The sequence below is a fragment of the Ctenopharyngodon idella genome, chromosome 5 (assembly GCF_019924925.1).
Source record: "Ctenopharyngodon idella isolate HZGC_01 chromosome 5, HZGC01, whole genome shotgun sequence".
Lineage (NCBI taxonomy): Eukaryota > Metazoa > Chordata > Actinopteri > Cypriniformes > Xenocyprididae > Ctenopharyngodon > Ctenopharyngodon idella.
In genome coordinates, this window is record NC_067224.1 from 32,536,159 (window position 1) to 32,551,920 (window position 15,762).

The 15,762-nt window shown below is 35.3% G+C and overlaps 2 long non-coding RNA genes across 2 annotated transcripts; one reads left to right on the forward strand and one right to left on the reverse strand.

Annotated features, from left to right (window-relative positions):
• Window positions 1–571: 571 nt before the first annotated feature.
• On the forward strand, window positions 572–14,075 carry LOC127513655 (uncharacterized). The gene is made up of 6 exons (XR_007930458.1): window positions 572–1,697; window positions 2,395–2,498; window positions 2,648–3,037; window positions 10,568–10,720; window positions 10,831–10,898; window positions 11,276–14,075. It is a non-coding gene; the product is annotated as an uncharacterized LOC127513655 (long non-coding RNA).
• On the reverse strand, window positions 7,040–9,983 carry LOC127513654 (uncharacterized). The gene is made up of 6 exons (XR_007930457.1): window positions 9,887–9,983; window positions 9,144–9,178; window positions 8,905–9,031; window positions 8,725–8,797; window positions 8,540–8,632; window positions 7,040–8,403 (listed from the first exon to the last, which is right to left on the reverse strand). It is a non-coding gene; the product is annotated as an uncharacterized LOC127513654 (long non-coding RNA).
• Window positions 14,076–15,762: the final 1,687 nt, after the last annotated feature.

The following is a 15,762-nucleotide window of genomic DNA, read 5'->3' on the forward strand; positions in this document are numbered from 1 at the left end:
TACTCCTCTCGCTGAGAGAGTTAGAGGTGTTTTGCTGAGTACACTGCTGGTTGGCCAGGGCCCCAGGTGACTTATTAACCTCCTTATAGTTCAGTTGTTTGTCCTTCCTGGAGCTTGAAACACTGCAACGAGCTGACGCCACGTGTCTGACTGAAGTTGTAGGCCTGGTTTTTGGGCCTCCTTTAGTTCATGATGACGTATGTTGTACTCCTCTTGCTTTAAAGAGTAAAAAGGTTCTTTTACCGAGTACACTGCTTGTTGGATTGTGTTAGGTGGACTGTTATGTGGGCACAGTACATCTGCTAATTGTGTAGTTTCTACTTCACATAGAACTTTGTCATGTTGTAGGCCCCTCTTTGGCCTCCATGATTATGTGCCTACAGTATGGTCTATCTGTTAGGTTGAGCTTTGTACTCACCTGTTAGGGTTGTTTTGTAATAGTGCTTAGCTCCCTAAGTTGATCATTGGTGAAGGCCTCCATGAGGCCTCCCGTTGAGGATCAGCCCCAGGCTGATTTGTGCTCCCCTTGTCAGGGTCTCTTAGCGCACAGCCTCCTCAGTGCAATTTTAGGCGCTGAGTAGATCCTAGGATTGTACTGAGCGTATTGTATTGAGCGGATTGTACTCCCCTCGATATGAGGGTTCGTAGCATTCAGCTGAGTTCTGCTCTCCAGGATGCCCATCTCTACGCGTGGGTTTGAGTTGCTTACTGCCTTTTTCGCAGTCGCTCTTACTTGCTGTCTTCTCTGAAGAATGCGTTATTGAGACTTTGTATTCAGACGGGGTTGGCCAAGACTGAGTTTGTCCTATGTCAGATTAGGTTGGCCTCCCTGGTGGCATTAGGATGACTATGTCCCCCTTCTAGTGACTGACCGGGGTTCCCTTCGGTTCCTTGGCCACATTCCCTTAAAGGGACCTGGTTTCTGCGGAAGTTTTGGTCCCAGAAGCTTTTGAGCAGCCTTGGTAGGCTTTCTACGGAAGGCCTCTTTGAGGTTCAGCTTGGGCTGTTTTCTCTCGAAACTGCTGGACGTTTGTCTAGCCATTTTGGCATGCACTCTCCTCAAGCATGGCGGCGTGGGTATATCGTTCCCCATATGCGTTCAACGCAGAGTTGAGTTCCCTTCGAAAGGGAACGTCTTGGGTTACTCATGTAACCATGATTTCCTAAGAACAAGGAACGAGAATCTCTGCGTTGCTTTGCCATGCTTCGGGGCTGCCTGCTGAACAGTCCCTCAAGACGATAAGATACTGACTGATTCTCTAGGCGCTCCTTTTATACTTCCGGGTCGTGCTATGATGACGTCATAGGCTGTCGCCGGCCAATAGGATTGGAGTGGTTTGATTCCTTGGCTTTCAGACATCGATTCACGATATGCGGTCCCCATATGCGGTCAACACAGAGATTCCCTGTTCTCAGGGAACCATGGTTACATGAGTAACCTGAGACGTTTTATTATTAACTATTAATTACTTAATTAATTTGTTTATATATATATATATATATATATATATATATGTATATAAACACAAATGTATATAAATGGTTTTTTTTTCTGTTTTATTTTATAATTTTTTAAATCAGCAATCAGTTTTTTAAATCAGTTTTTTTTTTGTTTTTTTTGTTTTTTTTGTGCATCAGACAGAAACATGGAAAATATTTGTCGTCTGTGTATCTATGACTGGACTTAGCCCACAGAGGTATGTATGCCATTCAAACCACTGACCCAATTTCACCCTCAGACCTCCCTCTTCAAACCAACCAGGTTTACAGTCTCATATTTATACATTAAACACATTAGGGTAAAAGTTTTGCCTTATGACTGTTATTCTTTTCACAACATCTTATTGTACAACATAAGCATAAACTAGGGCAAAAGGGAAAAAAGAAACAACTTTATGCAGACTATACTGTAGCTGTGCTATCAGAAAGTTTTTACTGGTCTGCAACTTTCAAGTACAATCAGAAATTTATGATGGCTCTTTATTAGCCCTATGGCAGAATATAAAAGCAAAATCTGGTGGGTGTTGATGACAATGTAACGTTTTTTTTGTTTGTTTTTTAAATAGCATTGTTTTCAATATAAATAATGACACATTTTCCCCATATTATACACTGATATTCTGTAAATTGCTCTGAAATATTTAATGATTTTTATAAAGTAAATGTAAGATGAACATTTACTGGATTGAAGCAAAGGAACTTGGTTTTTCTTGCACATCTTTTTTTTTTTTTGTACATTTTTTATGTTATTGTAAATGTCATGACAGGCTTTTGAGGAACATATATATATATATATATATATGCAATTTAAAAATAGCTACAATTAAACTAGCAAACAGCCTCAATGTAATTAAGAATAAATGTAAAGTTACAGTAAAAGTTTTATCTATGCAGAGATAAGTGGGCGGAAATCACATTGACAGTTACACACTCCTCACCCTCAAACACCACCGAACATTCAGATGTGGCCAACATGAAGCTACCTATCGCTGCACTTGGTGAGTGATTTCTCCTCAAATTTCATGTTTAAAAAAATAAATAAATAAATATATTAGGACTGTATATGATTTATACCCTTAATTTTTAATAATTACAATTTTTAAATTTGAATAATTTTTTGGAGTAACCCATTTCTGTTTGGTTTTAGTTGCACTGAGTTGCATCTATTGGGAGGTCTCTGGACAGCTGGTGGAGGTGGTGGTCAGGCTTGGAGATAATGCAACCCTACACTGTGACTGCGAGTTTATCATGGCACAGGAAATTCGATGGGTCAAGATCTGGTCTCCACAAATCCAACAACCTCTGATCATCTCTGCATACAATAGCCTATTAGAACCCATTCCTCGATTCTCTCTGTCCTGGAACAATACTTCAAAATCCTATGACTTAGTGATCGAGAACATCACTGAAGCAGACCTTGGTCTCTACTATTGCTCAAGGGTAGAGAAGACGACGATGGAAGAGGAGGGAAAAATCTCAGAGAAAGATTGGTACCACACTGGGGATACTGTCATAAATCTCACATACGGTTCACCTGGTAAGCTTGTTTCACACTGCAAACATTGCTAAAAAAAAAAAAAAAAATGTTTAAAATGCTTAAATAAATGTGTTTACTTTATAATTACTTTTTAGCCAGCAAAGATGGTATTATCATTTCCATCTCTTGCACTTCTGAGATCTGTATAGCTCAGCATTCCTCTACCTCAAACAGTATGGCGCTAACATCGCTAAGGTCATGGGTTCGATTTCCAGAGAATGCATGAACTGTAAAATGTGTACCTTAAACGCAATGTAAATCGCTTTGGATAAAACTGCCTGCCAAATGCATGAATGATGTACAACTTACATTTAATTTGACTCCATTTGTTCACACTTTATATTAAGTATTTTACTACTGTGTATGTACATCAAAAAAATAATATAAAATAATAATAATTGTTAGGTATAATGTATTTGTAGAATGTATAATTGTGTTCATGTTGCGTTTTCTACTGAGGTGGGATGTTAATGTTAATGTGAGGGACAGGTTTGGTGGTATGGTTTGGGTTAAGGTGTAACGGATTGGTCAACAGTGTAATTATAGATGTAATTACAGCTGTAATTAGGGTAAGTGTACCTATTAAGTCCACTAAAATCTAAGTTAAGGTGTTTTTCATAGATATTGAAATGGTTTATATGAAAAATAATTTGTTAAAATGCAAGATTTACCTCTCATTTGAAAATGCATTAATTAGTTGATGTACATTTTAGTATATAAAAATAAGATATTTTATGAATAAATTCAGAAGTCTGGCATTGGTACTTTTGGCACCATTTAAGCCCACATGTGTTCCAAACAAGCCCATATCATGATTGATTCACAAAATATAAAAATCTATTGGTTTTAAAGAAGTAAAACATTAATATATTTATTCAGTGACAGGGAAGTATTTAAAAAAAAAAAAAAAATCCTTTTACTAATGTTTGATTAGAGCCCTGGGTGGGATGGGTAGGTGTCTGGGGTTCCAGGCCGATGTTCTGGAGTCTTAAGTCGGCTTGACTCGAGTTGTAGCTGGAGTCAAGCTGAAAGTTTTACCGGGCCAAGCCGAGTTAAGGCTCTATACTCTGGGCATGGGGGGCCCATTAGGAGGCCCCCATAAGCCCAGAGTATGGAGTCCCAACTCGCCTTGGCTCCAGAGTTATGCCCGGTTATACATAAGGAACTTTAGGACACAACGGGCTCCATCTCAACTGAATTAATATGTGTAATTTGTAGGCCTATCTAAATATAGTTGTAAATTAAAGTAGTAAGTAAGGTAAGTTAAGGTAAAAGGTTAGTTAGGTAAAAGTACACAAAGAAATGTTATCATTAAACACTTTCACTCAGAAAATTGTTCAAAGTTTGTAATTAGATTAATTCCTCATTGAAACACATAAGGTGGACTTAAAGGGTACATGGGCTTAATGGGTACAATTGCCCTACTTGCAGGTATTTTTTTTTAAATATAAGTACAAAGTAAAAACATGTAGGCTATGTAGACAATAAGTGCTTTGCATCAGATGATTAATTTAAATGTTAGTACATAAAGACACTTAATGTGCAGCTGGACCAATTAATTTTTTTTCTATGTTCCACATACATTAAAAAAAATAGTGATATACAAGTTGAATATTTTAATCAAGTAGCATTTAGGTCAAACTACCTTTAAAATAATAATTTAAAAAATGTACGTGTGCTTACATGTAGAACAGCATAAAACTGAATATAATTAATTATAGTGCTAATTTGTGTGTGTGTGTGTGTGTGTGTGTGTGTGTGTGTGTGTGTGTGTGTGTGTGTGTATGTGTGTGTGTGTGTGATGTAAATAAACGAAACAAAGATAAATCATCTCAGAACTTTTATACAAAATTATACAAATATTTATTACCAAGCAGGTGAATATTCTCTTAAATTATTTTAGTTGGTCAAACAATTATTCATTAGAATAGGGGAACCAATTTAAATATATTGCTTTCCAATAAATGTAGGTCATATCCTGTTTTGACAGGAAACAAAGTGCTGTTCTGAAATGGAATATTAAAAAAAAGATATACAGCAAGTGGAGGTTTGTGACTGTGTGATAGCAACCCCTCTGCATTGAGTGTATATACACTATATATAACTTTAGCTGTATAGTGTAAAGATCAGGTTCACAAAGAAGATGAAGGAAAGCATGAAGGATCAGATAGCAGCAGTACTTTAATAAGCAAATCAAAAGAAGAGATTTTCAGCCAGAGAAAATTGCAACAAAACAGCACAACTAACACTAGACAAAGAGTAAACTGAACAGAAGGCAATACTGAGAGAAACAATGATCTAAATAAAGAACAGGTGTGTGAAATCAATCAAGCCATAAGTAACTATGACAACCAATGAAATCAAGCTTAGCAAACATGACAACCAGGGAATCAGTTGCTGCATCCCAATTCACATACTATCCATCCTAAATAGTATTCGAAAATAGAATTAATATGTCCCAAATCGTAGTATGTTGAAATGAGTATTCCAAAGATAACCAGATGGTCTACTTTTTCCGGTTAGAATACGAAGTGCAGATCCGTGCACACTCTTAACAGCTAATATTGCCCACAACCCATTGCGCTGTGGAAGAGGATTCGATTAAAACTACAAACATGAATATAAAGTGTTAAAAAAAACTACAAACATGATGGATTTGCGAGACCGAAAGTTAAAGGGTTAATTCACCCAAAAATTCAAATTATTTCATTACTCACCCTCGTTCCACACCCGTAAGACCTTCATTCATCTTCAGAACACAAATTAAGATATTTTTGATGAAATCTGATGGCTCGGTGAGGCCTCTATTGCCCGCAAGATAATTAACACATTCAGATGCCCAGAAAGCTACTAAAAACATATTTAAAACAGTTCATGTGAGTACAGTGGTTCAACCTTAATGTTATAAAAAGCAACAAGATTAAATTAATAATTAAAGCAACAAGAATACGTTTTGTGTGCCAAAAAAACCCCAAAATAATGACTTTTCAACAATATCTAGTGATGGGCGATTTCAAAACACTGCTTCGAAGCTTTATGAATCTTTTGTTTCGAATCAGTGGCTCGGAGCACCAAAGTCATGTGATTTCAGCAAAAGAGGCTTCCTTACGTCATAAGTGTTTCAAAATTTCAATAATTCACGTGGCAGTTTGATACGCAATCCGAACCACTGATTCGAAACAAAAGATTTGTAAAGCTTCATGAAGCAGTGTTTTGAAATCGCCCTTCACTAGATATTGTTGAAAAGTCTTTTTTATTATTATTATTGTTTTTTTGTTTTTGTCCACAAAAAGTACTCTCGTCACTTCATAACATTAAGATTGAACCACTGTACTCACATGGACTGTTTTAAATATGTCTTTAGTAGCTTTCTGAGAGGCCTCACTGAGCCATCGGATTTTATAAAAAATATCTTACTTTGTGTTCTGAAGATGAACGAAGATCTTACGGGTGTGGAACGACATGAGGGTGAGTAATAAATGACAATTTTCATTTTTGGGTGAACTAACCCTTTAAGCGGTTAAGATAAATGGGTTTGAGTGATTAATAATCAGTATCTAACCTGATGAAAAAAAATTTATTAAATGTTATCCACATTATATTTCATCTGCAACAGCATTGTGAACTTTTATAATGATGCGTTTGGTAATTAACTTTTAAGAGCATCATTATGCCAACATGAGGAGAGTTCTCCGCATGAAAGACCCATGACTCAAAAAAATATTTAACCCCAAAAGTTAAAACTTATGTAATTCAATTGCATATAAAATTTCCATCCAATTTAATCACATAAATCCAACGTAAAAAAGTTAACTTTTACTTAAGCTTCCCCATCATGTTCAGTTGACTTGAATGAATTAAATAAAGGTTATGTTAACTGATAAACTGCAATTTAAGCTTGTGTAATACATAAACCTTACTCTTTTCAAATAACTTATTCTTACTTGTTTTATAACTATCTTACATTTCTTTATTTATATTAAATAAATGGTCAAACACGTGTTACATTTATAAACATTTATTGTCACAATTGCTCCAGGAATAATAAGAAACATCCAATCTGACAAAAAAAATAGAACATAATGCAGTATTTCACAAATTAAGGCAACTGTTTACTGCAGTTTTGTGCCTTCTCCCAAACTAACACAATGGTTATGGCTGTGTGCCAACAAGTTCATAGATCAACATGGAACCAAATTTCAACATCAAACATTATTTTCACAATTTCAAGGTAATATTGGGATCTCACTGCATAGTATTGTCATCAGTTTGTGCTTTCACTTATCTAAAACTTGATACAGATCTGTAAATGGTTACATTCCTTGTAAACATTTGTTCCAACAAATAAACAATCAGGACACTTGGGGGAAAAAAAGAAAAGCAATCTGAAGGATTATAATTTACTTTACATATAACAGGTTTTCTGTTGTCTGTCAAATTTCAGCATTTAGGCATTCAGTAGCCCAAGTGTGCTACTCACAAGTTAACTTCCTGGACAAGGAATAGCACAAGGGCTAACATCTTTGGGTTTATTCGCCCAAAAATGACATTTCTGTCATTAATTACTCACCCTCATGTTGCTCCAAACCCCTAAGACCTTCGTTCATCTTCAAAACACAAATTAAGATATTTTGTGTGTACAACATCAACTGCGTAGGAGACTGACATAAAAGGGAAGACATTTTTGAATAAAGTCATTTTTTTTTGTTTTTGTTTTGCGCACAAAAAGTATTCTCGTCGCTTCATACTATTAAGGTTGAACCATTGCAGTCATGTTGACTATTTTAATGATGTCTTTACTACCTTTCTGGACCTTGAAAGTGATAGTTGTGTTGAAGTCTATCGGAGGCCAGATAGCTCATGGATTTCATCAAAAATATCCTAATTTGTGTTCTGAAGATGAACGAAGGTCTTACGGGTGTGGAACGACATGAGGGTGAGTAATAAATGACAGAATGTTCATGTTTTGGTGAACAAAAAATGTAATGTGTTTAAATGTATCAGAGAGGAAGCCAGAAGGTGCATTAGGTGCAGTCTCTTGATTTGAGAATTACAGAACAAGTTTAAAAGTTTTCAATGTCCTTCCAGGGGATGGAAACATCTGTGTGATGTCCTAAAGTCCAAATTCATCATTACCTTCTGGAAGAATTCAAATGTGAATTTGAGACTCTGAGCGTAACTTGAGTGAGTAGATCAATCTGAACAGCATTATTAATCCAAAGGAAAAACTCTTAAGTGTTGTAGCAGTTTTACACCCTCTGTTGCTACTCCAACATCGTCTGGCTAGTACTCAGCACTTTAAGGGTCACAAAAAGGCCCAGAGTGGTCTCAGAAATTCCTCCCTCATCTCCTTCAGGATTGCAGTCCTAAGCAAGTAAATAAATGAATGAATGAATGAATAAATAAATAAATAACACCTTGTTTAGTTTCATTGAAATATTAGCAGCACACAGCAATATACTTTATTTAGGTCATTACAAAAAGTATGTATACAGTACAAACCTAGAATTCTTTGACAAGTGTTGTAATGTCCCCATTGAGATACACACACAGACTCTTTATGACATAGTCTCGTTTGATGTGTATGTCTTCGCACTGAAAAATATGACACATATTAAAAAACAGTGATTGACTATAGTTCAATCTTTGTAATTAGTTCCAAAGAACTGTAATGCAATTTACCACACCTTGCATCTGTCCAGCTGCTATGAACGGTGACAGAAGTGGCACAGTCTTTATCCACATAAATTCTGCTTTTATCTGAGAGGAAAACAGGAAAGGGAAGATGGAAGAGATAGAGGCCTACTGTAGAGGAAATTACTGTAATTTACAAAAAATGTCTTAATGTAAATAATGACAACACTTACTTCATTTACTGTGAACAGGTTGCCTGAATCTCTCCTCAAAATGTCAATGTTTAAGAATGTTTCAATTACTTTAACATACCGGATACTTCAGCGATACTTCTTCCACACACTTTACGTTGCCACAAATCTGAAAGTCAAAAAACAGAAAATCGACATTAACAATTTTACAAAGAAATGAAACGAGTAAATTTTAGTTTTAATACAAAAAATATGAAAAAAAAAAAATAAATTACACATACCATAATTGAGTTATTGTCCCAAAATTATGAGGTTTCTGAAATAGTAAAGATGACATACACTTTGTTATTATTATTATTAAATTATATTTTTATATTATTATTATTTAATAAAATTATGATTCAGGTTGAAAAGAACACAACTTGTTTTAACAGGAAATCTATACATTTTTAGTTTATATATGGTCGAAAGACACACCGTGCAATGTTTTGGTATATTTTCAAACTATATTTCAAGCAAAGTAAAATGCACATTGAAGCACTTGTACTCAAAGATCTGTCCAAACATGCAAAAATACACAGTCAGTTGAACACATATCTCGAAATGATCAAATTTACCAATATTTGTGGACAGACATTTTAATGTGAAAGCCTATAAACGTTTACAATGTAGATAACGTATATATTTAATGAAGTGTGTTTGAGCAACGTCTTGGCTTATTTGCAAAGCATATAACGTTAGCAAAGATCGCTGAAATGACGAATCTGTTATTAAAAAAAATAATAATACTACGCGTAATCTGCCTGAATGCAAACATGATGCACAGTCAAGTCGACAGCATAGCGTTATATCTTACAATGATCAACGTTACAAATACTACTCTTTTTATAGCTGAGAAGAACTAAAATATAAGTTAATTCGCCTTAGCAAAAATGTGCCTTTATGCTAGAACTAAGAAAACAAGATCGAATAAACATAAAAATGGATATTGTTGAAGTTTAAAGCGTTAATAAACATATCTTACCTCGAAAACATCCACATTTATGCATCCAAAGCCTACTTTTCGCTGAATCAGACAGTAGATCACCGTTGCCATTTTGCCGCCTTCAGTTGTTGTTATTTGACACCAGACTCCGATGAGCATGCGCAACACTTGCATTTGCGCCTTATGGCAATGAATTAAGTATAGTTTATGTAATTTGATCAGGTTGGTCTTGAATCCATTTTATTCATGTTGTATAAAAGTAATTTGGAATAATAATAGTTATTTTATACGTTTTTAAATACATTTTATTTGAATTGTTTGCTTAATTTCAATGAGCAAGAATCATTTTTTTGAGTGATCAAGCTACATTTCTCTCCGAAATGGAAGGAAATTAAATTTAATTGAATTTGGAGGATTTTAACTGTGACAAGATAATTGGCAGGGCAGTTTAAATAGTTACAGATTGCACGTAACTAAGCATTAGAGCGTCTGTTAAAGACGCAATTATGATGAAGTATATGTTCCAAAGCTTGCATATTTTTCTGCTACACGCTCAAAAGTATGTCCTTTTTCTTCACAAAAACAGTACATACTTTTAGGGCATAGTATAAGTAGGCGAATTGGGACAATTGAGAAACAAACTAAAAGTCCAAAAGTTAACCTGAAAGGTAATGGTCATTAATTAATTCATCAGTCTTCTTCATTCATCAATCTTCTCAGAAAGCCCCCCTGAGCTTGTGTGTGACTCAGAAAGCCCTCCTGTCTGTGACTGCTGGCAGTGCTGGCTGATACTTCAAACAGTGTGTCCTGCGTCTTCTCTTCTGTCTGCCATTTTGGCTTTTGTTTGTGGCTACAGCTGCTGCCACAAGACAGGTGAGATCAGGACAGTATTTAGTAGTTTTAACCATCAATATTAGAGTTAATGTTTAGAGTTATAAAGACATATATGTAAGAGATAAGACCTCTGTCTGTGCTATTCACAGTTCTGAAGGACAGTTCTGAAGGTCATCAAAGCAGCTCTGAGATGCAAAGACGGTTGAGCCAAGAAGAGGTAAGCTCATTTTTAAGTTTAAAACAGCTGCCCATATGCAGAAAAGTGCTAAGATATGAGTCCGAAACCTGTTTACAATAGTTGAATATAGAATTTTAATTGTTATCAAAACCACAAAAGAAAAACAAAAATGCTATAATAATGAATTAGCACAATATATTAGTCTCCTTCTTATGTTAAAGTTTTAAAAGAAAAAAAAAAGAATCAAACTAAAAAGAAAAATAACATTCATTTGATAATTTTGGTGTATTTTATGCTAAATCAAAATTGTGGCAAGCATCAAATTTCTTTCTTTCTTTCTTTCTTTCTTTCTACAATCACAAAATTATTATACTACTAAAAATATACCACTAAAAAACAATAAAATGTTTCCACAGGATGTCCATAGAGAAGTTTGTTATGCATCACTGAACATCCCCAAACGAGGAAACCAACGGACAAAGAGCAACCGATTACCAAATTCTGACTTCAGTGTGTACAACAGTGTAAAAATGCACACTTAGGTAAAGGATAATGTACAGTCAGCTGGACATACAGTCAACTCCAGAATTATTGGCACTCTTGTTAAATATGATAGAACGGGGCTAGTGTTTGAAAATGAAAAGGAAAATAAATGCTTTAACGTAAGTTGAAGAAGTCATTTAAATAATTTAATATTTAGAAAGATAAATGTTAATTAATAACTTGATTATAAATCACTGAAAAGATATGTATTGAAGCGGCAGTGGATTCCAGAATCCAACCCTCCAGAATCTCTCCAGATCCTTCAGATTCCCAGCTCCATGTTGGTGCCTCTCCTCTTCAGTTCACCCCACTCATTTTCTATAGGGATCAGGTCAGGTAACAGCCATGACAGAAGCTTCATTTTGTGCTCAGTGACCCATTTTTGTGTTGGTTTTGATGTTTGTTTTGGATCATTGTCCTGATGGAAGATCCAAACATGGCCCATTATAGGATTTCTAGCAGAAGCGGTCAGGTTTTGATTTTTTTATCATTTGGTATTCACTAGAATCCATGATACCATGTATCTGAACAAGATGTCCTCCAGCAAAAAAAAAAAAAAATAGGCCCACAACATTAAAGCAGTATATTTAACTGTGGACAAGAGGGTACTTTTTTTTATCCCTGCATGCACTAAACCCATCTGGTGGGTTTGCTGCCAACAAGCTCTTTTTTTTAGTTTCATCTGACCATAGAAGCCGGGTTCCGTTTAAAGTTCCAGTCGCGTTTGACAACGGAATATGCTGGACTTTGTTTTTGAATGAGTAAGGAGGATTTTTCTTGAAAGCCTCCTGAACAACTTGTGGTGATGTAGGTGCTGTCTGATAATTTTTTTTAGGTTTTCTGACCCAGAGAGTCAACTAATCTGTGCAATTCTCCAGCTGTGATCCTTGGAGAGTCTTTGGCCACTCAAACTCTCCTCCTCACCGTGCATTAGGACGATATAGACACACGTCCTCTTCCAGGCAGATTTGTAGCATCTTTAGTTGATTGGAACTTCTTAATTATTGCCCTAATGGTGGAAATGGGGATTTTCGATGCTTTAGCTATTTTCTTACAGCCAATTTTGTGAAGTTTTGCTGCACATCAGAACTATATTCTGTTTTACTCATTGTGATGAATGATTAAGGGAATTTGGCCTTTGTGTTTCCTCATGTTTATACTCCTGTAGAACAAGAAGTCAATGCTGGACAGTTTCATACTCCTAGTCAGCCTGGTGTGCTAAAACAACATAAATATGAATGGGAATATACTTCAGAGATATTTTACTCATAAAAATTTCTAGGGGTGCCAATAATTGTGGCCAACAAGCAAAAACATTTATTTCATATTGTGAGTTTCCGCCACTCTCAATTGTTTTACTTCAGTGATAGGTTAGAATTTTGTGAATTTTTTGAATGAAAGAACAAAATGATAAACAACATGATAAACAATGCATATTTATTTTCACTTTGCTCATATTTACCAAGGGTGCCAATAATTCTGGAGTTGACTGTATAGCTAAATAAACCCAAAGTTTAGTCCAAAAAAAAAAAAAAAACCCAACTATAATTTATCCTCACTTTTATGGTTACCCAACAAATAAATAAACGAGTAGATAGGAAATATTGGTTTTGATAAAATATTGACATTGATAAAATTATTTTGTTATATATGAGAAATAAACTATGGAGCGATAGGAGAGATAACATATAGGCTACAGTTTAGAACATAAACCTGGGTGAAATTAAAAGACAGCGATGTTTATGTATACATTTTGTTTATCCATTATACATGATTAAATACAAGTGCTACAAACGAATACAATCATTTTCATTAGTGCAGTTTAAATGATGACCAATACCTAATAACCATATACAGGCAGCTGTAGCGTTTGTTTATTGTAAGCAAGCAAAAGTTGACCAGCCACATTTCCATCAAACCTGCACTAATCAGCAAAAAAAAAAAAAAAAGGCTTAAAAAGCATTTACGGAAAATCAAGCGGAAAACATAAGACATCTTTGTTTTTGCAAGTAGTCAACCTTCAGATGCATGCAACTTGCAGACCCCATTTCACTGACCCCATTTCAGCTGCTTATCTCCTAATCAGATTTACAGCTTCAAATGTTTCCATCACAATGCTTTTGGGGGTCAACGAATGTGAACGAAATTGTGCGACAAAACTGATATTCTTTACAAGGTTTGTATAAAGCACATCCACCTAACATTAAAAAACAAAACAAAAAAATAATAATAATATATTTTTACTGGTAAGAGTTCATTTTAGAGTTCTTCATAGCTTGAAGCTAATTATATTCAATGTTAATTACATTACACATACACAAGAACTGCCACATACACAATCAACAAAACTGACAAAAACAACTTTAAAAAACAAATTATGACAAATGAATGTAAAAGTCAATTATAGAAAGATTTATTGCTTGTAATGATTTAAAAGGAGGAAATAGCATTGACTCCACATCCTATAACAGCACCAAACATTCAGAACATGAAGTCTGGATCATTTCATGGATCATTTCACACAGTAAATATAAAATATTTCTTGTTACTGTTACTAGTTTGTATTAATCACTTTAGTAAGATGATGAATGTAAATATAGTGACCAGATAAAGATCCTCTGTATGAGCTGAATCTCAAAACATGTAAAAAATAAACCAGAATTGTTTTCCATAGATCTTTCGTTGTCCTTGTTGAATTTGTCGTCATTCCGATGGATCTAATAATGTTTATGGCGAAATAATGTTTATGGATGATTGCTAATGAGAGACGGATATCAGCGCCACACGCGAGTCCCAGGGGATATAAAGGAATGAGGACATTTCATTCTACCGAACTACTCGCAAAGCTGAAATACTACTAATACAGGTCAGTTTATTTGAAGAATTGAAATTGTGAGGTAACGCAGCACTTGGTCTCACGTTACACTATCATACTAAACTGCATTTGAGTGTGTTGAAAGTTGTATTGTTATTCTGTGTATTAGTTTTTTTGGCTGTATGAGACTAACAGTAGCCTAAGCTAGATCAGTGGCGTAACTTTGTTTTTAAAAGTGGGTGGGACAGGAGGAATGTGTGTGTTTTGGTGTATTGTAATAATTACAATTACTGTATTATTACAATAATAAATGCACAAAATTTATTGACATAGACCTCATTTTTAATATGATAGGTTCATTCCTATATCTACTATACTACTACATTGTTAGTCTCGAGAATATTTACATTAGTCAATAAATATGTGGATCCGCACCTAATGTTAGGTTGTCCTTTTGGACTAGCAGTGGAATTTTCGTTCGTTGTGCCAGAGGTTCTGGGTTCTAATCTTCTTCCCTCTTATAATTAATTTTATTTTTTTCTCTTTAAAATCAAAGATGTTCATCAATGATTGTATATCAAGAGCAGAGATACGTTTATGTGCATTTTGTTTTGTGATTTCACTGGAACGAATAGAGAGTTTCCTGAAGCGCTCGTCCGTGTGAAGACTGCGCACTGTGCACGAGCGTCAAGAGAACACTGTTGCGCCACTAATAGCGGCAATGAGCAACATGATTTGCAAAAACAACACATCCTAGCGCCAGAATCAGATCGCCTATTATTTAACACAAACGAACGAATTGCTAATCAACTAGAGACGTTTCTTTTGTATTAGACAGCTACATCCGTACAGCGAGATGTTTCAAAAAGTGGTGGGGACAATATCGACCCTGGCAAAAAGTGGTGGGGACATGTCCCACCCGCAAATTACGCCTATGAGCTAGATCAACATTAGAATATCATACTGATGATATTCTTACATTTCATCGTGTTAAGCTATATATCCTATCCTTTTGTCCCCAAAGTTTGCTTGCCATGGTCTATAATGTTTGAACGAAAAAACGTTTAGCTAGACGTTATGCAGCTGTCCCATCTGTTGCCATGGTTACTATGCAGTACAACTAAGGAAATCAGGGATAACGCAGATATTACGTCATTGACAGGCGACATTTATTTAACCATAGCAAAAGTAAATTTCTTACTGAAGTTAATTTTTATCTCAGTTTTTAGTGTTTAATAGTGTTTAGTGTTTAATATAAGTTATAATATAATTCACATTAACAACTTTAATTAATTCTATTGAGAAACCACAGGTGCGTTCCATTCGACCGTAAGTGGACTGCGAAGTGCACTTCACAGGGTATTTCGCCATCTTAAGTGAGATTCCAATCCGAAGGGAGCGAACATGTTCAGTTCCAAGGGCACTGCGAACGCCATAGGGAATAAGGGAACATCGATACATCACTTCACAGGGAGTAGAGAGGTAAAATCACCCAACTGTCATTGCGCACCGCGTCACCAGTCAGAACTACGATGGAGCAGAGCA